We start from the raw sequence: 22,291 nt of genomic DNA on the forward strand, positions 1-22,291 counted from the left end.
TTACGTATTGCCTCTTATGCACTCATTGTCCCCTTATGCCATAGTTTGTACATCTAATTTATCAGTAAAAACCAAATTTGTTTAAGCAAGTCAGCCATAATCAGCCATGTATTTTAAAAGGCAGTAAATGAGGCTGAATAAACTGTTTAGTTGCCAGACAAGGCTCCGTTGATAGCCAGGTGTAGCAATGGTAAGGTGTTGGGACTGCTGTTGGGACAGTTTTACGTAGGCCCTAACAGTTTGTGGGAACCATTTGTCACCATTATAGTGCAATTAATGTATTGTTTAGTGTTGTGTTGTGTAGTGGCTTTGCTGGCATCCATCCAATTTTTTTTATTGTTGAGTTTGCCCCACCAAGATTTACATGCTAAAATCGCCACTGGAAAGGAATATAAGAGATCGACACCTTTTATAAACTAGTCAACACTTGCTGTTCAGTTGTCAAATCAACGCACAGTAAATAGCCTACTTGGTGCCATTACTCCGCGTGGCTTGGCTCGCACAGTAAATAGCGTATTTGGCGCCACAACTTCACATGGCTGACTTTGTGAAACACACGAAAGAAAATAAATGAATGTGTTAGAAAACAATAATTAGGCTATTGGATTTCGACTCATCGTTACTACTTACATTACATGGGACGTGCAAATTCACAAGCATCATGCTCCCTCTCCCTTGAAAAGAAATTAGACTGTAACCAGATATCTGTATATAATGAAGAGATGCTCATGTCTCAGCCCTAAAAATGGGAGTCGTTGTCCCAAAGGCGGTAAGGCAGGCGAGAAGCATAGGTCTAAAATAAGCCAATAGAAACGCATTGGACTTATTTTGGACAGATTTTGGCGAGAGTGAAACCTCTCACTTCGCCCCTTCCTCTCTGCTGCGTTTCCCTGTCATCGCTCGCTTTGTGACTGACAGGCGCCGATCCTATCAATAGCTCGCCTGAAGATGCATATTGTTCATTCTAGCCGGGAGAGGGCTCAACGGACTAGCGAATTTAAACTTTCTAAATGAAAAGTAGCCTAGTTAATATGAAGGGGAAAATGTAGCCAGCTGAAAATGAGTGTACAGTATAACCGGTTGATTAGCTGACAGCCGGCGCTAATGAAAAACACTGTTTCCGGTGCAAAAACGTTTAAAATGTCTTCCATTGCATGTTATAATGAACACTACCCAGGGCTTCCAGTGCTGAATTGCTCCCAAATAATTGCTATCTGATGGAGCTTCTGTTGCCTCAGCATGAAGGATGAGTCAAACAAACAAACACATTAAATGCACATAAGTATGGCCCAGAGATTTTCCTGACCAGGAAGTCCTTATTATTAGGCTATAACTAAAACTTAATACAGAATTATAACTAGGGCCCAGGGTTTGTCGAAGTAGGTACTAAGTCATATGGGCAGGAAAGTAATGGGACCTGCCCAACAGTAAAGGAACTTGAGAGCTTATAATACGGTATTCAATCTTATTCTTTTTTTAAGGGACAATACTTAAGTTGCATAATATTGAGTGTTTTTCTCAGGCAGGCTGGTGGCCTTCTATCTGTACAGTGTTGAAGAGGACCCCGGCACAATGCCACCCGGAGACAAAGAACAATGATTCATTTGGAAGCTAGCGCCACCCTTTAATTTGTTTGCATCATTTCATCTAAATGATGCGCCTTGTCCGGCAGGGCGAGAGGGGAGCCCTGTGGTGTAATTTAGCCCAGAGAAGGGGGAAAGAAGAGGGGGAAAGAAAAGTATACAGAGCAGCCCTGCCTCCCCGCAACGCGCTAGGCAACCATCTTGTGGGTGGGCTTTGTGATACATTTTACAAATTTTTCATGCCCATCCCTCTAGATGTGACCCCAATCGGGGTCCCTTTATGCCTCTGACAGCTCTGCGCAAGAAAACATGCCGCTTCTCTGATAGCATGAAATCGGGGAACAAAGACCCCCGGGTAGAGGAGAAGGGGGCCGCCGATGCGCGCTGTGCTCTGGGCCCGCCTGGATCTGGACACAAACAGATGTTAGCCCAGCCCAGTGCCTCTCAGCCCCGTGAAAAGAAAGCCTTGTAGGAGAAATGGGCCTGAAATGCATTGTTTTGGGCCTCAGGGCCTCTTTACACTACTTTGACAACACAAACTAGGTCCAGGAGAGATACTTGTGTAGTGTAAAGAGATGGATTTAGATTCAAATCTCACTACCTTTGCTCTGTTAGCCAAATAGAAAATGAAAGGCTTTTAAATTTACACACATTTGTGAATCATTGCATTAATCAAGTTTGCAACACTACGTGCAATATAGTTTAGATGAGAAGCTCCTGTATAGCTTGAATTGCTATCCTTATTTTATTTGTCTATATACTATGGTACAATACACGGCCAGAAGTATGTCATGGGCATTAATATGGAGATAGTCCCCCCTTTGCTGCTATAACAGCCTCCACTCTTCTGGGAAGGCTTTCCACTAGATGTTTGAACATTGCTGCAGGGACTTGCTTCCAGAGCATTAGTGAGGTCGGGCACTGATGTTGGACGATTAGGCCTGGCTCGCAGTCGGCGTTCCAACTCACCCCAAAGGTGTTTGATGGGGTAGAGGTCAGGGGTCTGTGCAGGCCAGTCAAGTTCTTCCACACCGATCTCGACAAACCATTTCTGTATGGACCTCGCTTTGTGCACAGGCATTGTCATGCTGAAATAGGAAAGGGCCTTCCACAAACTGTTGCCACAAAGTTGGAAGCACAGAATCGTCTAGTATGTCATTGTATGCTGTAGCATTAAGATTTTTCTTCACTGGAACTAAGGGGCCTAGCCCGAACCATGAAAAACAGCCCCAGACCATTAATTTCTCCTCCACCAAACTTTACAGTTTACACTACGCATTCGGGCAGGTGGTGTTCTCTTGGCATCCGCCAAACCAAGATTTGTCCGTCGGACTGCCAGATGCTTAAGAGTGATTTATAACTCCAGTGAACGTGTTTCCACTGCTCCAGAGTCCAATGGCGGCGAGCTTTACACCACTCCAGCCGACGCTTGGCATTGCGCATGGTGATCTTAGGCTTGTGTGCAGCTGCTCGGCCATGGAAACCCATTTCATGACGCTCCCAACGAACAGTTCTTGTGCTGACGTTGCTTCCAGAGGCAGTTTGGAACTCGGTAGTGAGTGTTGCAACCGAGGACACATGATTTTTACGCGCTACGCGATTCAGCACTCGGCAGTCCTGTTCTGTGACCTTGTGTGGCCTACCACTTTGCGGCTGAGCAGTTGCTGCTCCTAGACGTTTCCACTTCAAAATAACAGTTGACCGGCGCAGCTCTAGCAGGGCCGAAATTTGACAAACTGACTTGTTGGAAAAGTGGCATCCTATGACGGTGGCACGTTGAAAGTCACTGAGCTCTTCAGAAAGGCCATTCTACTGCCAATGTTTGTCTATGGGGATTGAATGGCTGTGTGGTCGATTTTATATACCTGTCAGCTGAAATAGCCCAATCTACTAATTTGAAGGGGTGTGCACATACTTTTGTATATATAGTGTATTTACGGTATGCTAATAAGTGCACTCGCACATGAAGCAGGAATGTGGCTTTGGACACACCACATCCACGGCTAATGTTAACAGAAAAGTTGCAAATCTGATGTTGAAAGAGATCTAACTAGACTTATTTTACTAATGTAAATGGTCCCTAAAACAAAACGATGAACCCCTCCTCAAAGAGCCTGGCCAATATGGCCATCACAGATAAATCACTGTGGGAATTGAAGAAAGAGGCCCATGAATTCCCACTATGCCACTTAATAGCGGCTCTTAAATATGATGGGCTGGGAAAAGAGCAGAGCGACTCTTAATGTCACTGAGCAGAGTTGTTTAAAAGCTATGGGTGCCAACGCTGGGTTTACAACTGTGTTACAAAGAGATCCTCTGTGGGACCACCTTTTTATGACTGACAGTATGTACATTCAATCCAACCCCATGAATAAGATTTAAATCAGGAGATCTCTCCACCACCTTTGGATGGATATTGCATTATTTACATTGTCAGTTCAAACGGCATTAACTTTTAATTGGAGATCTATTCCAGATGTCGGTATGTAATTCATAAGTTGTGCTACCGAGAAACTGCCCATAAAAGTTTGATTTGATTGATATCAAATAGAACTTTATACATTTTAACAAAGATAACTCTCAAATGAAGGTTGACTTCTTTTGAGCTGGAACAGATGACTTGGAGCACTTTCACATGGGGGACATAAAATAATGTAAACTCAATCAGAGGGTGGAGGAAATGGAATGGGTTTGTCCCTATCAACAGGCCACCATTGTGTGTGTGTTTGTTTGTGTGTGTGTGTGTGTGTGTGTGTGTGTGTGTGTGTGTGTGTGTGTGTGTCTGTATATATATTTTCAGTGGGGAGAACAAGTATTTGATACACTGCCGATTTTGCAGGTTTTCCTACTTACAAAGCATTTAGAGGTCTGTAATTTTTTATCATAGGTACACTTCAACTGTGAGAGACGGAATCTAAAACAAAAATCCAGAAAATCACATTGTATGATTTTTAAGTAATAATTTGCATTTTATTGCATGACATAAGTATTTGATACATCAGAAAAGCAGAACTTAATATTTGGTACAGAAACCTTTGTTTGCAATTACAGAGATCATACATTTCCTGTAGGTCTTGACCAGGCTTGCACACACTGCAGCAGGGATTTTGGCCCACTCCTCCATACAGACGTTCTCCAGATCCTTCAGGTTTCGGGGCTGTCGCTGGGCAATACGGACTTTCAGCTCCCTCCAAAGATTTTCTATTGGGTTCAGGTCTGGAGACTGGCTAGGCCACTCCAGGACCTTGAGATGCTTCTTACGGAGCCACTCCTTAGTTGCCCTGGCTGTGTGTTTCGGGTCGTTGTCATGCTGGAAGACCCAGCACGACCCATCTTCAATGCTCTTACTGAGGGTGCAGTCGTCCCTTACAAGATCTCGCGATACATGGCCCCATCCATCCTCCCCTCAATACGGTGCAGTCGTCCTGTCCCCTTTGCAGAAAAGCATCCCCAAAGAATTATGTTTCCATCTCCATGCTTCACGGTTGGGATGGTGTTCTTGGTGTTGTACTCATCCTTCTTCTTCCTCCAAACACGGCGAGTGGAGTTTAGACTCTATTTTTGTCTCATCAGACCACATGACCTCCCATTCCTCCTCTGGATCATCCAGATGGTCATTGGCAAACTTCAGATGGGCCTGGATATGTGCTGGCTTGAGCAGGGGGACCTTGCGTGCGCTGCAGGATTTTAATCCATGACGGCGTAGTGTGTTACTAATGGTTTTCTTTGAGACTGTGGTCCCAGCTCTCTTCAGGTCATTGACCAGGTCCTGCTGTGTAGTTCTGGGCTGATCCCTCACCTTCCTCATGATCATTGATGCCCCACGAGGTGAGATCTTGCATGGAGCCCCAGACCGAGGGTGATTGACCGTCATCTTGAACTTCTTCCATTTTCTAATAATTGCGCCAACAGTTGTTGCCTTCTCACCAAGCTGCTTGCCTATTGTCCTGTAGCCCATCCCAGCCTTGTGCAGGTCTACAATTTTATCCCTGATGTCCTTACACAGCTCTCTGGTCTTGGCCATTGTGGAGAGGTTGGAGTCTGTTTGATTGAGTGTGTGGACAGGTGTCTTTTATACAGATAACGAGTTCAAACAGGTGCAGTTAATACGGTCAATCACCCTCGGTCTGGGGCTCCATGCAAGATCTCACTTCGTGGGGCATCAATGATCATGAGGAAGGTGAGGGATCAGCCCAGAACTACATGGCAGAACCTGGTCAATGACCTGAAGAGACCTGGGACCACAGTCTCAAAGAAAACCATTAGCAACACACTACGCCGTCATGGATTAAAATCCTGCAGCGCACGCAAGGTCCCCCTGCTCAAGCCAGCGCATGTCCAGGCCCGTCTGAAGTTTGCCAATGACCATCTGGATGATCCAGAGGAAGAATGGGAGAAGGTCATGTGGTCTGATGAGACAAAAATATAGCTTTTTGGTCTAAACTACACTCGTCGTGTTTGGAGGAAAAAGAAGGATGAGTACAACCCCAAGAACACCATCCCAACCGTGAAGCATGGAGGTGGAAACATCATTCTTAGGGGATGCTTTTCTGCAAAGGGGACAGGACGACTGCACCGTATTGAGGGGAGGATGGATGGGGCCATGTATCGCGAGATCTTGGCCAACAACCTCCTTCCCTCAGTAAGAGCATTGAAGATGGGTCGTGGCTGGGTCTTCCAGCATGACAACGACCCGAAACACACAGCCAGGGCAACTAAGGAGTGGCTCCGTAAGAAGCATCTCAAGGTCCTGGAGTGGCCTAGCCAGTCTCCAGACCTGAACCCAATAGAAAATCTTTGGAGGGAGCTGAAAGTCCGTATTGCCCAGCGACAGCCCCCGAAACCTGAAGGATCTGGAGAAGGTCTATATGGAGGAGTGGGCCAAAATCCCTGCTGCAGTGTGTGCAAACCTGGTCAAGACCTACAGGAAACGTATGATCTCTGTAATTGCAAACAAAGGTTTCTGTACCAAATATTAAGTTCTGCTTTTCTGATGTATCAAATACTTATGTCATGCAATGAAATGCAAATTAATTACTTAAAAATCATACAATGTGATTTTCTGGATTTTTGTTTTAGATTCCGTCTCTCACAGTTGAAGTGTACCTATGATAAAAATTACAGACCTCTACATGCTTTGTAAGTAGGAAAACCTGCAAAATCGGCAGTGTATCAAATACTTGTTTTCCCCACTGTATATGTATATATATATGTATATATATATGTATATATATATATATATGTATATATATTGTGATATCACGAGAGGCTGTGTCCTGGAGGGACGTTACATCCCCCTGAGGTGGCTGCAAACCCAGACAGCTATGGCTCCATCTGCTGGTATGGTCGGGAACTCCACCCCTCTATGGCCAATCTTCCCACGCAGCTGAAACAAATGAGGAGCTGATGAGCTGAAGGTTTGGGAAGGGAAGAGACACAGTCTCCAACCTGGGCTCTCTGGAGGACAAGAGTGCTGCACGTCCACTTCCATGAGGAATATAAGGATTTGGAGATACTTACCTTTGGGAAATACTCACCTTTGGATATATGCACCTGTGGAAATACGTGAGAGACATTTGGAAGGACTTTTTGCTGGGTTGGCCACTAGCTGCAACGTGGACTACAGTAAGGCTGGGGAAAAGTTATCTGAGCGAGTGAGAATTATGATTTTGGATGTGGAAGAGACATCCCTGAACTGTTAACCCTTAAAGAGCCACAAGAGAACAGAATTTTGTTATATTTTCGTTAATTTCCCCAAGACCTATAATAAAATCCTTGTTTTGTTTGAACCTTGTCTCCTTGCACTACTTGAGCAATCCCGCTGAAAGCTGTGTAGCCTCTCGTGACGTCACAGATGGTGGAGAATACGGGAACGCTCAAGCGTTAATAGTGCATGTCAGAGGAGGATACCGAAGGTTTGATCACCCAGTTTTCCAAGTTGGCCGTAGGCTCCCCGCCCGACTGAAATGGAGGACATATTGAAAGCCCTTGTTGCTGGCCAGCAAGCCCAGATGCAAGCAAACGTGGCTCTCTTGGAGGAGCAAAAGAAAGCCAACCTTCTGAAGGCAGAGGAATTGCAGTTGCAGAGACAGAGGGTTGTCCAAAATACCCGCCCAATAAAGGCAAGTGACTTTATATCTAAGATGGGAGCTACCGATGACATTGAGGCATACCTGCATGCATTTGAGGCCACGGCCACTAGGGAAGCCTGGCCCAAGCAACAGTGGGTTGGTCTGTTAGTCCCCTTTCTAACCGGGGGAATCGCTGAATGCTGTCCGGGACCTGGGCCCTGACCAGGTTACTGACTATGATGCCCTGAAGTCTGAGATCCTCAGCAGATATGGACTCACAAAGTTTGGTATGGCCCAGCGCTTTCACAGCTGGACCTTCCAACCAGACCAACCTCCTCGGGCGCAGATGCATGAACTTGTCCGAATCGCAAGGAAATGGCTGGATCCGCAGAGGAATACAGCAGCGGCGGTGGTGGAGGCCGTTGTGGTGGATCGTTACCTACGCGCCCTGCCTTATGAGGCAAAACGGTTCATCAGTCAACAGGCCTTGACCACGGCTGATCTGACCGTGGAAGCTGTGGAAAAGTACCAGGCCACAGCGGAGATGCTGAATGCTTCCCGAAAAGACCCCAGGAGGGCGGCCCCACCACAAATGGGAAGAACCCGTCCAAAGGACCCCAAGGTCTCGAACCCAGCCACGTCAGGACTTATCCCGGCTCCAGGGGGAGCCAGAAACCAGGCGGGTCCAAGAAGAGTACACCAGGAGGGGGAAACTTCGACAGTGTTACCGGTGTGGGGAGATGGGACATATCTCCTGGCAGTGTGGGAAACCAGCCGATGAACCTATGCCCACTGCGGAGTCCTCCAGCTCAGCACCCACACACCGTTTTGCCTCGCTCTTGGGAGTCTTAGATGGCGGCCCAGATCGACCCCCCACCTGCCCGGTAACTGTGAATCACCATGATGTGGAGGACTTACTGGATTCTGGTAGCCGGGCCACCCTGGTGCGTAAGGATTTGGTGGGCCCAACGTGTCTGACCCCGGGGAAAGTCCTCCCAGTTTCCTGTGTCCATGGGGACACCAGAGAATACCCCATTACTGAACTTACAATGACCAGCACACGGGGAACCATACACACGACGGCGGGGGTGGTTGATTCCCTCCCCGTCCCTGTCCTAATTGGACGAGACTGCCCAGCCTTTTACCCACTCTGGAGAGAGTCTCAGGAGAGGATAACCCGAGTACCTCGGAAACGGAGAGGCAAGACTCATCCTGGGAAGGCTCCGGTGCAATCCTCCGAGTTACTCACTCCCGCCCGGGCTCTGATAGGGATGGCAGGTGCCCAGACCGACACAGAGACGGAGCTACAGAATCTGGACAAAGAACTGTCTGGTCTGAAGGGGACCGCTGAGAGGTATCGTTTGTTAAAGCAACAGTTAGACATGAAGACAGAAGAGTTAGATATCCTCCAGGCTAAACTCCAACAGAGCTCCTTCCCTAAGCAACAGGAGGAGCTGGAGAGGCTGCGCAGGACCATCGAGGAGTGTGAGGAGACCCTGCGCAGTAGTAAGGAGGTCCAGAAGAAGGCAGAGGAGAAGTACAAGGTGTTGGAGAACAAGATGAAGAATGCGGAGGCAGAGAGAGAGAAGGAACTGAAAGCTGCTCAACAGAAGCTAAACTCTGCTAAAACCAAGGCTGATGCGTTCAGTAAGAAACTCAAGGAGAGACAACAGGAGGCTGAGTCCCTGGTCCTAGAGTTGGAGGAGTTGAAGAGAGAGCAGTCTGGGAAGCACCATGGCAATGCGGACGCCCTCTCCCGGCGTGATGCCTTCTTCGCTGCCTTTACCCCGACGAGGACGTCAGTCCCGAGGAGGGGGATGTGTGATATCACGAGAGGCTGTGTCCTGGAGGGACGTTACATCCCCCTGAGGTGGCTGCAAACCCAGACAGCTATGGCTCCATCTGCTGGTATGGTCGGGAACTCCACCCCTCTATGGCCAATCTTCCCACGCAGCTGAAACAAATGAGGAGCTGATGAGCTGAAGGTTTGGGAAGGGAAGAGACACAGTCTCCAACCTGGGCTCTCTGGAGGACAAGAGTGCTGCACGTCCACTTCCATGAGGAATATAAGGATTTGGAGATACTTACCTTTGGGAAATACTCACCTTTGGATATATGCACCTGTGGAAATACGTGAGAGACATTTGGAAGGACTTTTTGCTGGGTTGGCCACTAGCTGCAACGTGGACTACAGTAAGGCTGGGGAAAAGTTATCTGAGCGAGTGAGAATTATGATTTTGGATGTGGAAGAGACATCCCTGAACTGTTAACCCTTAAAGAGCCACAAGAGAACAGAATTTTGTTATATTTTCGTTAATTTCCCAAGACCTATAATAAAATCCTTGTTTTGTTTGAACCTTGTCTCCTTGCACTACTTGAGCAATCCCGCTGAAAGCTGTGTAGCCTCTCGTGACGTCACAATATATATATATATATATATATATATATATATATATATATATAACACACACAGTACCAGTCAAAAGTTTGGACACACCTACTCATTCAAGAGGTTCTTTATTTTTTATTATTTTCTACATTGTAGAATAATAGTGACGACATCAAAACTATGAAATAACACATCCGGGGGGCAGTATAAAATGTTTTATAAAATAAATAAAAATGTATGCACTCACTACCTGTAAGTCGCTCTGGATAAGATCGTCTGCTAAATGACTAAAATGTAAACGTAAAATATGGAATCATGTAGTAACCAAGAAAGTGTTACAAAAATCAAAATATATTTTATATTTGAGATTTTTCAAATAGCCACCCTTTGCCTTGATGACAGCTTTGAACACTCTTGGCATTCTCTCAACCAGCTTCACCGGGAAAGCTTTTCCAACTGTCTTGAAGGAGTTCCCACATAGGCTGAGCACTTGTTGGCTGCTTTTCCTTCACTGCGGTCCAACTCATCCCAAACCATCTCAATTGGGTTAAGGTCGGGTAATTGTGGAGGCCAGGTCATCTGATGCAGCACACCATCACTCTCCTTCTTGGTAAAATAGCACTTACACAGCCTGGAGGTGTGTTGGGTCATTGTCCTGTTGAAAAACAAATAATAGTCCCACTAAGCCCAAACCAGATGGGATGGCGTATTGCTGCAGAATGCTGTGGTAGCCATGCTGGTTAAGTTTTCCTTGAATTCTAAATAAATCACCTACAGTGTCACCAGCAAAGTACCCCCACACAATCACACCTCCTCCATGCTTTACAGTGGAAACTACACATGCAGAGATCATCTGTTCACCTACTCTGTGTCTCACAAAGACACGGTGGTTGGAACCATAAATCTCACAATTGGACTAATCAGACCAAAATACAGATTTCCACTGGTCTAATGTCCATTGCTCATGTTTCTTGGCCCAAGCACGTCTCTTCTTCTAATTGGTGTCCTTTAGTAGTGGTTTCTTTGCAGCAATTCGACCATGAAGGCCTGATTCACACAGTCTCCTCTGAACAGTTGATGTTGAGATGTGTCTGTGACTTGAACTCTGTGAAGCATTTATTTGGGCTACAATTTCTGAGGCTGGTAACTCTAATGAACTTATCCTCTGCAGCAGAGGCGGTCCTCATGAGAGCCTGTTTCAAAATAAACCATTACATAAACCCTGAATCCACATGCAGTGTCCTAGGACCTGCTTGGCACCCCTCCCAACCGAAAATAAAAACTATTATTGTGCTCAGCTCACAAAGGCCCAGCACTGAATTAGTAAAAAATAGACTGACATCATACAAGCTGGGAACTATGCACCAGGAACAAAGCCACCCTTATTCTCTACAGTTTATGCCACATTTCATTTAGAACTAAATAAAAAAGTCACTGTTAGCCAGTTGTTCATCTCTGGCGTTTTCAAAGGCTGCATGGATGGGCTCCATTTTGACCAAGGTGAATTGCGAGATGAGACAAACATTATTTCTCAAATAAATAACAAAAATACTGAGCTATATTGTATGCCAAAAAATATATACTAATACAATTGCTCAGAGAAATAGATTTTGTTTAACATCTAATACTTTTTTTCTCTCAAAAAGACAGGTGTCAAAATTAATGTCAATGCAAATAGTCCAGGTAGCCATGATTAGCTGTTCAGGAGTCTTATAGCTTGGGGGTAGAAGCTGTTAAGAAGCCTTTTGGACCTAGACTTGGCGCTCCAGTACCGCTTGCCGTGCGGTAGCAGAGAGAACAGTCTATGACTAGGGTGGCTGGAGTTTCTAGACCATTCATACAAACAATCTTTCCAGATCCTTGATATCCTTCATCATGCGCTTATGGACTGCCCTATTCAATTCAAACCACAGGTTTTCAATGGGGTTCAAGTCCATAGACTGAGATGGCCATTGCAATATGTTGATTTTGTGGTCAATAAACCGTTTCTTTGTGGATTTCGATGTGTCCTTTGGGTTATTGTCTTGATTGAAGATCCACTTGCAGCCTAGTTCCAGCCTCCTGGCAGGGGCAACCAGGTTTTTGGCTAAAATATCCTGGTACTGGGTAAAGTTCATGATGCCGTTAACAAGGGGGACCAGTGGAAGCCAAATAGCCCCATCACATCAAATATACACCACCATATTTTACAGTAGGTATGAGGTACTTTTCTGCATATGGTGACTGCATAAGATAAGGGGAAACCCAGAGTTCATAATTTAAAGGGATGGGGAAAACCACACTTTGGATTCCAAATTTTGCCCTTACAGGTATTCAAAGTTAATGGGCAAACACAATTACTCCAGAACTGCAAATGTGGGGTGAGTCTAGCATAGTAATAAATAAGACCACGTTCGTATGAAGCATCAAAACAAATATGTGGGGCTTTGCACCAACACTTCTCACTGTCAGCTGTGAAACATCCTCTTATATTTCTACAACACCTAATAATGACTACAACCATGTACACTCAGTCTAATATCACCACGTACACATGCACACGTCCTAGCCACCTGCCCGCCCGCACACACACACATACAGTACACGTGGAACGCAAGCAGCTCTGAGCTCATATGAGGCAAGCAGCTCAGAGCTCATATGACAAGGCCTGTATTAGAACATACTTGTCTGTCTGCCTGGCAATGTGCTTTTAGCTAATATCCTCATATTCCCATTGTGGCATAATCTGCCTTCCTGACCCAATTTAACACCAGACCTTTCAGTAAGAATAGAGCCCCCTCCGCTAGTCCTTTTCTCCTCCCCTATTTTTCCCCAGAGTGAAAAGCCCTTTCCTGAGCCGTTAAAGACGAATGATCAGTGCTCTAGAAAGTTGGGGGCCATGTCAGGAGAAAGGAGCGGAGGATGGAAAAAAGTCCCCAAGACAGTGAGGACAAAAAACCTCCTGCATTCAGAAAGAGAGAGGGAGATGGGGAGGGAGATGGAGAGGGGGAGGGAGAGAGAAGGCGGGGAGGGTGACAGGCGAGAGGGAGCGAAAGCAGAGAGTGAAAGAGAATGAGTGAGTGAGTGAGTGTGTGTGAGTGTGAGCGAGCCAGCTGAAAGACAATTCGGATGAGAGAAAAAGTGTAAATGAGAGAGAAGTGTGTGAGGACATGAGATAATGAGAGAACTAAAGCCTCACTAGAGACTAAGAAGGTGGGGTGGTCAGAGTGACCAGTAGGAGTGTCTTCCCCAGTGGCTCAGCGGCCGGCAGCAGGTGTGGCATCATTGACTGAGGGGGTCAATGGGGCTACGGCCCAGGCCAACCCTGGACCTGAGAGGCCACGACGCCATGTCTGAGGGGGGCGGTTTGTGACCACTGGTGCCAGGCGCTGTCCTCACACCCTGTCACACCATGTCATCTACCCCTGGCATGGTGGACCCAGCTGCCAGCCGCTCCGGCCAGTAACACAATGGCTGCAGCTCTTGTTGATGAGGAGGCTGTTGTTGATGAGGAGGACCAACAGAAGCCACTGCTTGTTCTTCATTTGCAGAGCGTTTTTAATTGTGGAACGGCGTCCTGATCAAAGCGACATCGCTCGCGTTACGCCCTCGTTGCTGAACTCTCTCTTTCTCTCTGTGTCTCCATCTCTCTGTCTCTCTTTTCATTAGCATGGCAAGCAAACAGAGGAAAAAAGGAGAGGAGAAAACAGGCTCTTTTGTCCCAAGGGGAATAGTCTCCCTCTATCCAGACGGGTTATCTCTCATAATGGGGCCTCATTGTGATGAATTACCAAGATCATGAAGGTTTATCTTCATATCGGACACATCTTTGTCTGAGGCTATGTGGATAAAACGAAACATATAATCCAGTGACAAGGTGACGCCGTATCATGATGACCTCACATATAAGTTAGTTCATTTATCGTGTTCATCTACACTATCTTTGGCATACTGCTGGCCTCATTGTCAGAGATATGTTTTTTTTCTATTGAAACAACAAGATTGTCCTAAAATAAGATGATCATTGTATCACAACGTTGTGTGTATGACAGATATTTGGTATATTCTGATTAAGTAGGGTGCTCCTGCTGTTGTATTTGGGGCGTAGTAGGCAGCAGAGTGTGTGTGTGTGTGTGTGTGTGTGTGTGTATGTATATGTGTGTGCCCGCTCACATGAATATGTGTGTGTGTGTGTATGTGTGTGTGACGGCAGCCAAGGAGGGTCACAGTCCCTGGTGTCCAGGTTCCCTCAGAACAGAGGCCCAATCAGTGCTAGCCCACTGGCTAATGGATGGATGGCCCCCAAAATTAATTAGCCTGACTAATGTAGTGTACACTTAATTACACTGCCTCTGTTTTGATTAATGGCAGGGCCCACCTTAGCACACATGCTAATCAAAGGCTGGGGCAGAAAGGGAAAAGGCAGTGAAAATGATTTACCCAGAAACAGGTTCACGAACCAAGACAATAGGCATCAACAACACTAAATGACTCTTTCCAGCCTATTTGAAGAGTAATGTTTCACATTAAGGCATAAATACATTATTACAGACATGGAAGAACACATGTAAGCTCATACACACCCATGTATGTCCATACACGCACATACGCACAGACTCACACAAACATCCACACAGTAGAGGCCAAAAAGTTGGACCTGTTCCGAAATGGACCTGGGGCTTTCCCATCCGGACCAGATATGCATACATTTATTTTTACAATATAGAGACCCGTTCTGAACGGACCTGAGGACAACTAGACCCGTTCCGAATAGACCTGGTTGGATCCAGACCCGGTCCGATCAGAGTCAGGGAAGCAGCAGAAAAGTCAATATTTAAGCTACTTTATTAACCGGAGCTGATAAAGTGTGAGGGAGAGGAGGTAGAGAGAGGTGACACTCTAGCAGGGGCCATGCTGTGTGTGTACGCTACTGTGAGTGTGAGCGAGTGACACAGGGAACAAGTAGGAGGGAGGGAGAGATGAGAGACCGGAACCAACCAAGCCAACTCGCGCTATAGTAGACTAATAGCTTCCATAGCTAGGTTATTTATTATTCAATATGATTACGTAGTACCTGTACCTGTCTTGACTGCATCAAATCGAGAGAAGCTAGTTAAGCTAGCTAGCTAGGCTAATTGAGGCTGCATGCGCTTTCTCGTCCTACACAGTTACAAATAACAACAACTCCATTCAGAATATAAAGTAGCAGCCTAGCTGTTGGCTCTCGGTCGTTGTAGCCTATCCTTTTCCTTTAACTTTTAATTCCATAATTTGAATTCCATCTTCCATTGATTTGATATCTCCTAACTTTTGCTCCACACGAAGGCTCTATGACTGTAGACTATTGCCGCTTTGATGACTTATGATTGGCCAACAACAACAAGCTACACGCGCCACTCTGGTGAAAAGCAAAGAGCAGCAGCATAAATGATACAATCTCACTCTCTCTCTCTTCCGGACAAGTCAGTTAAAATTACACATACCCGAGACAATCATATCAGATCCGACCCAGACCCGTGACATTATTAAAAATTCTGGATCCGGATCCACTCGGGTCCCAGATCGGGTCTCGGGTATTCGGGTACAGGTGGATCCGTGAAGACCTCTACAACTCAGGCCAGTGTTTAGAATATGGCTTCAAAAACAGTATCACACATACAATCACACACACCCCCGTCACACTTTTCCGTGGCATGCTGTAAAGCACTTCGACAAAGCGTGAAAAATGAAATATGTATTACCCTGCTTGTCGTTAATTAGCATTTTACAGCATTCATTTGGAGTGCGTCCTAGTCAACAGCTCCACCTTTAATTTCATGCTGCTCAAGTGGAGAAAGGCCCGGGACAAAGGCAGGAAGATTGATGCCTGGGCCATCCCCTGCCATCCACCTGCTCTTCCCACTAACCACAGAAAGGAGGCGCTACCGAACACATCCACACGTCCTCCAACTTGGATCTCCCTCGGATCTCCCTCACACAGGGAGTGGTGGCGTGCTGTGGTGAGAGGCCGCTAGCCTAATGAAATCTGCCCATGTAGCAGCCAGATAAACTCCAATTAAAACAGGCACAAGCTATGTCACGGGGACAGTAGATCAAGTCAGCAATTAACCTCCCCGCTGGCCTCCATCAATCCTTAAATTGGAGGGACCGGCCAGGAGCGCACAATTTCTGCAGATATTAAATTTACATTCTATTAAGTTTAATTAGGAGACATTTTAAATATACTGAGAGTCCAGGCACGGAGCCCTGGGGCTGTCACTGTGCCTCAGTGATTCACTGCCACTGGTCCCCGGGGGTCCGGGATGTCCCATCATGCACCTCTTATTCAGTCTCGTCTCGGCCTGGGCCGTCCCAGCGCACACTCAGCAGCACACAGGTGGTTACTCAGCTCCTAATGCCTTCTCTCACACATACTGTACACACTCAGGACAGTATCTACTTCAAATAGCAGTAATATAGGAACATATAGACACTGGCCTCTTTGGAACCATGACAAACCAGTGCACCACTAAGAATGCAGAGGTTAGATTACAAGCTGTAAACCGAGTGACGGGCATACAATTGGAAAACGGGCATCATAAAAGCAAGCGCACCATTCCAATCAACAAATCTACGGAACGCACTGGTTCCCTCCTGCACTGTCCCAATTCCCCATCCACCCACCGAGTGCTTGGGCAGCCTCATTCCTCCACTTGCACTTCTCTCTGGCTGGGCCCACCTCTCCTTGCACCTCTCCCGTCCTGATGATACAGTCAGAGCAGGAGAAAGGGACCAGGGACTGGGCGATGACACTGGGAAGACCACCTCCAGGGAGCTCAACCCCAGCATTAGTCTCCACTTGGCTGTGTCCTTTGTCCCCCGGTGAAAGGCCCAGTGAATGAGGGTCAATTGAAGCCAATTCCCTCTGTCGGACACAATTAATGGGGAGCCCAGTTGGGAGGGGGGCTGGCCACAGCCTCTGGTTACTGATCCTGCAGCACAAGCATGCCAGGAATCCGCCACCTATGTCCAACCCTGGGACAATGGGGCATAGGACATAGGGCCTAGAGAGTAGACCACCACACACACACAGACCCACAGGGCATGATGGGTTAAGGGGAGGGGCTGGTGGCTATTCTCTGCAGTGGGTGTCCATAATGACAATCAGACAGAGAGAAGCAGTGTAGCTGTAGTGTACAAGCAACTAGAGAAATACATGTATTAAATGCTCCTTGTTTTTGCCCACATATTATATGGCACAGTTCTTCCCTTTCCGCATTAAAGAAGTGGAGAGGTAATTGTGCCTAATGTGTGTTACAGAGCGAGAGAAACAGAGAGAGTAGCCCTTCATCTGAATCAATCTCCAGATAAGCAGGCCCAATCGATCCACCAGGTACAATCTACAGTAAAGCATCGTTCCAATGTGCACTAATTGTCCAGCTGACATTAATTGTCATTAAAGGGTTGACATATCTCCTGGCTGGGAGTTAGAGAGCCACATGAAGGCTACACTCATCTGTTTACTGGTGACATCACAGCGTCCCTCCACAACCACATACAGTGCAGGTCACCATTAAATCAGACCGGTGAGCTCCGCGCTGGACGGGTTTATATGAGTAGAATGCTGCCTCTTTAATGAGCCGAGCCCCTTGGATGATGTCATCAGCCTTTGGAGTTGTCCCGTTAAAGGGTGAGTATGAGGACCTCTTAGGAAGGAGTAAAGGGAAGGAGAGGGGTGTGTGTGTGTACTGTATGTGTGTAAGAATAGAGAATGGTGGTAGAAGGGGCTTCATGGCCCACAGATCTGACTTCCTGAGGTACTCTCTGGCACCACCCCTTCACGCAGGGAAAATCAATCAGGAACATTGTATGTGTGTGTGGTGGGGATATTGAAGGTGCATGAGAAAGGAGTTGGGCGGAGGGGAGTAGGCAGAGACGGACACAAACCGGTGCTAGCCTTACACATCCCTGGAAAAGGGGTCATGACCCCTAGTACACTTAAACAGCATTTCAGTGGCAGAGACACAGAGAGGGTGACTACTTACCTACCACAGAGCAAAGGGGGGAGGAGGAAGGAGGGGGGGTCTGATCTAGATTAGTCACAGGGGATAAATATGGTGACGTACTGGGATGATATTCTTTCTGATGGTTATATTTCTATGATCACCCAGTTTGGGTTAGAAACATTGTCCTATTAAACACTTTGGTAGCATTATACCAGGATTTACTTTTTGTTCTACATTATTACTCTCTAATCTAGCATAATTGGGATTTTCTATAGTCACAATAACATAATGTCTCAGGGGTAGCTGTAATGTGAAACTAATGTCCAATATATGATATGTTTGTACATAATGATCACAGTCATAATAACCACATCATATTCCTCAATCGAGGTAAACTAGATGTTGGGGCAAGTGTCTTTGATTCAAAATGGTCTCAATGTTCTCTGATAATTCTTAGGCTGTGGCTGCTGTGCACTTGGGACCTTGGCTTACTGTATTGAGCGATTCCTCACGAAAACAGGACAGAAAAGTACCATGATTTGGTGGATTTTACTAAATTGAATGCATAGAATGGTCCTTTGGAGGCATATACACTGAGTATACAAAACATTAAGAACACCTGCTCTTTCCATGACAGACTGACCAGGTGAATGCTATGATCCCTTATTGATGTCACTTGTTAAATCCACTTCAATCAATTGAGACATGGATTGTGTATGTGTGCCATTCATATAGTGAATCGGCAAGACAAAAGATTTAAGTGCCTTTTGAACGGGGTATGATAGTAGGTGCCAGGCGCACCGGTTTGTTTCAAGAACAGCAACGCTGCTGGGTTTTTCAGGCTCAACAGTTTCACATGTGTATCAAAAATGGTCCACCACCCAAAAGACATCCAGCCAACATGTGGGAAGCATTGGAGTCAACATGGGCCAGCATCCCTTTAGAACGCTTTCGACACCTTGTAGAGTCCATGTCCTGATGATTTGAGTCTGTTCTGAGGGTAAATCAATATTAGGAAGGTTTTCCTAATGCTTGGTATACTCAGTGTATGTGACATTAGTATGTTAAAGCATAATTGATAAATAATTGATGAAAGTTGGCATATTTATGAAAGTTTTGCCTTACCCAGGACTCCTTTAAGACTCCATAATGTCTAATCTGTAGGTGCTACAAAATATTAAGTTTTACCACTTGCTCTGTAATATGAGTAGTATTTTGATTTCAAATATTGTTTTTACATTAATTTATGAATATAGAAAAAACACACATTTTGATTTGGCTAATTTTCAATATATTGTTTAACATAATATACTCTATGCGGATATCAAAGTTCCAGAGTGGCATCTCTGAAAGCATTACCAATAGAGTGAATGTGAAAATGGATTCAAAATGGTGATGTTGGTAATTTGCAGGATGTGCAATGATACAGGAGGGCTGTGATTTGTTACATTGCCTTCTATACCAATTTTTCTGTATAAAATGGGCCATCACTTTAAAACTAGCAGAGATACCACCCTGGAACTTTGATATGCATGTAGAGTATATTATGTTAAACAATATATACAAAAAATTGCCACATCTAAATCTGTGATTTTTCATTATTCCTGCTTATATTAATCAATATTAATAAATTAGTGCAGTGTTAATTTCGTCAACAAAAATTGTGACTAAAATATTAGTCAAACACCAATTTTTCTGTGGCAAATTGACGAGACTATAACTGACTAAATAGACAGAAAAAACTAAAACTAAAATTATTTTTCATTTCAGTTTACTAAAATGAGACAAGACAAAATTATCTCTGTGACTGAAATCTGACTACTAAGTGGACTGGACAAGAGTTTTTGGAGATGTTGAGAGCTTTTCAGTGATAAACACAATTAATATTAGCAGCACAGATGCACAGCGTAGTTCAGTTCAGTTCAGCAGTGGGAAGGATGCATCACACCCGGCAAACACAGCCTACATACATTAAGCTGATGAGCTACGGGACAGCAAGTGATGAGCTGGTGAGCTACGGGGGAGCAACCGATGAGCGTGGGCAGGCAGGCTCCGTTCCGGCTCCGCCTCCGATTATACACATCGCGCAGGCGACTCTGTCGCTTCACATTAGCTAACCAGTCACCACCAGCCTTCTAGTTAGCTACCCTTTATCTGGTTAAAAAACACAAGCTGCTTTGTGAAAATAAAAACAATAGCAGCATTGACTTTAATAGTAAAACAACAGTCTAGCTATGTTTTTCTCTCCCTTGAGTAGGCTATAGAAAAGTAGGCTGTCTTTGAAATGTAGTCTTGCTCAACCCTCCCACTTTTCCCACTGCATTTCATATACAGGTTCTGTAACCAACATGGCCAAGTCTCCCTCTTTTCCTCAGAGAAAACGGCTTGATTCTAGTTCAAAATACATTATCCATAATACCGCCGCTACGTTTTCTTCTTTCTATCATGCATTGGCGGGCCACGTTTTACATTCATAAAGCATATCGCGGGCCGTTCTAAAACTAGACTACTTGCGGACTGGACTGTTAACCATTTGTTTAGGCTACACCTTGTTCAGTATTGTTACCTCATTAGCTAGCTATAGCTAACAACCTGGGGCGCGTTCAGCAGGATGCAACGTTTTGGAACATTAAGTTAGCCTATTTCTATGTAGAACAAACATGCCTGTTTGACATGTTGAATAAGGAATAACGTTGGCTCTATTCATGGAATTTCTATCTGCAACATTCAAGATGTTTTTTAACTGAACGTGGCCCTGGTAACATTACCAGTAGCTTATATGCAAACATTTTGTGGCACAGAAAGAAGAAAAAGGGATAGCAAACAATTTATTGACTAAATCCCTCTCACCACTACACTACATCTGACTGGGTAAATCACTTTTTTTATTTATGTGGACCCAGTGACTGAGACTTGAGCACTTGGACCAGGACTCAAGCACTGGGACTCGGACTTCAGCCACAGGGACTGGTAACTCGACTCGTGACTCGACCATTGATGATTTGGACTCGAGCACAGGGGACTTGGGACTCGATTCGGACTCGAGGTTTAGTAACTCAACTACATTACTGGGAGAAACAGTCATTAGCTCCCGTTTAAAGTCATTAGCCCCCGTTCTACTTTTGGACATCTATGTAGCTGAGGCGTCTGTGGAACGTTGATAACAATGGCAATGACGTGACCGAGTGATGGAGCTGCAACCCGTACTAATTTGCCAATACTTTGCAGCAGCATCTGGTTATTGTGCTTCTCTCTCTCTATCATTATTCAAATGACAAAAATGTGATTGAGACACATAAAATTACTAAGACTAGACTAAATATAAAAAAGAGTGCCAAAATTAACACATTTTATTTATTTATTATTGAAATCAAAATGCAACTCATATTACAGAGCAGGCAGAAAAGCTTCATTTGACACCAATTTATGATTTGTAGCACTTACAGATGAAACATTATGGAGTCTTAAAGGAGGCCTTGGTAAGGCCAAAATGTTATAAATATGCCAACTTTGATTATCAATTATGCTTTTAGATACAAATGTCAAATGTCAACAATCCTTCTTCCAAAAGGGCCATTCTATGAATGAAAATCTCCCAAATCATGTTCTTTTTTTTGTCCTGGTTTCGTGATGGGATCACTATTTTCTCCAAAGCAACTCATAATATTCTCACATGATCAGCAGATCTAATGTGCCCCAAATACGGCGGTGGAATTCAATGTATCACCGGAGGATTAGACAACGCAATCTATCAATACGATAGACACAGTAAAAAACGTCATATGGTTGCACACAACAACCCAGCAGCTGAACACAGCAGCTTGAAACAACATGCTCATTTAATGATCGCCTATGAGAAAAAGCACATGACCTCTGCGTTCAATTAAGTATTCTATTCAATTCCTCCCCTAGTGTTTCGATGATTAAACTACACTCCCCAATCAAAAGGCCCTTCTCACTTTACCTCACAGGATGAAGTATTTCCTGAACCATTTGAGCAAAAGCCCTCCATTCAACAACCGCCCACCCCCTCCTCCCCACTCCTCTTCCTCTTCCCTTTTGAGACAGAGGGTCTTCTCCCAAATTAACAATCCCCACAACTTGAACAGAGCCACTGACTTGAGGAGCCATTGTGTGGTTGGAGCAGGGTTCGCCCCACAAGTGGCTAGTCTCTATCTTATCATGGAGCTCCACTGTCTGTGTGGAACTTTATGGCTTGTTATCCTACAGCCCCCCTATCTCCTGATGAGGATTGCTGAATGACTACTCTATACTGACTCTAAT

At 45.3% G+C, this 22,291-nt stretch overlaps 1 protein-coding gene across 2 annotated transcripts in view; it reads right to left on the reverse strand.

Moving 5' to 3' along the window:
* LOC121553490 (inositol polyphosphate-5-phosphatase A) overlaps positions 1-22,291 on the reverse strand; it is a 286,624-nt gene that overhangs the window by 58,949 nt on the left and 205,384 nt on the right. The window lies entirely within an intron of this gene.

This window comes from Coregonus clupeaformis, chromosome 37 (assembly GCF_020615455.1).
Source record: "Coregonus clupeaformis isolate EN_2021a chromosome 37, ASM2061545v1, whole genome shotgun sequence".
In the NCBI taxonomy this organism is placed as follows: Eukaryota; Metazoa; Chordata; class Actinopteri; order Salmoniformes; family Salmonidae; genus Coregonus; species Coregonus clupeaformis.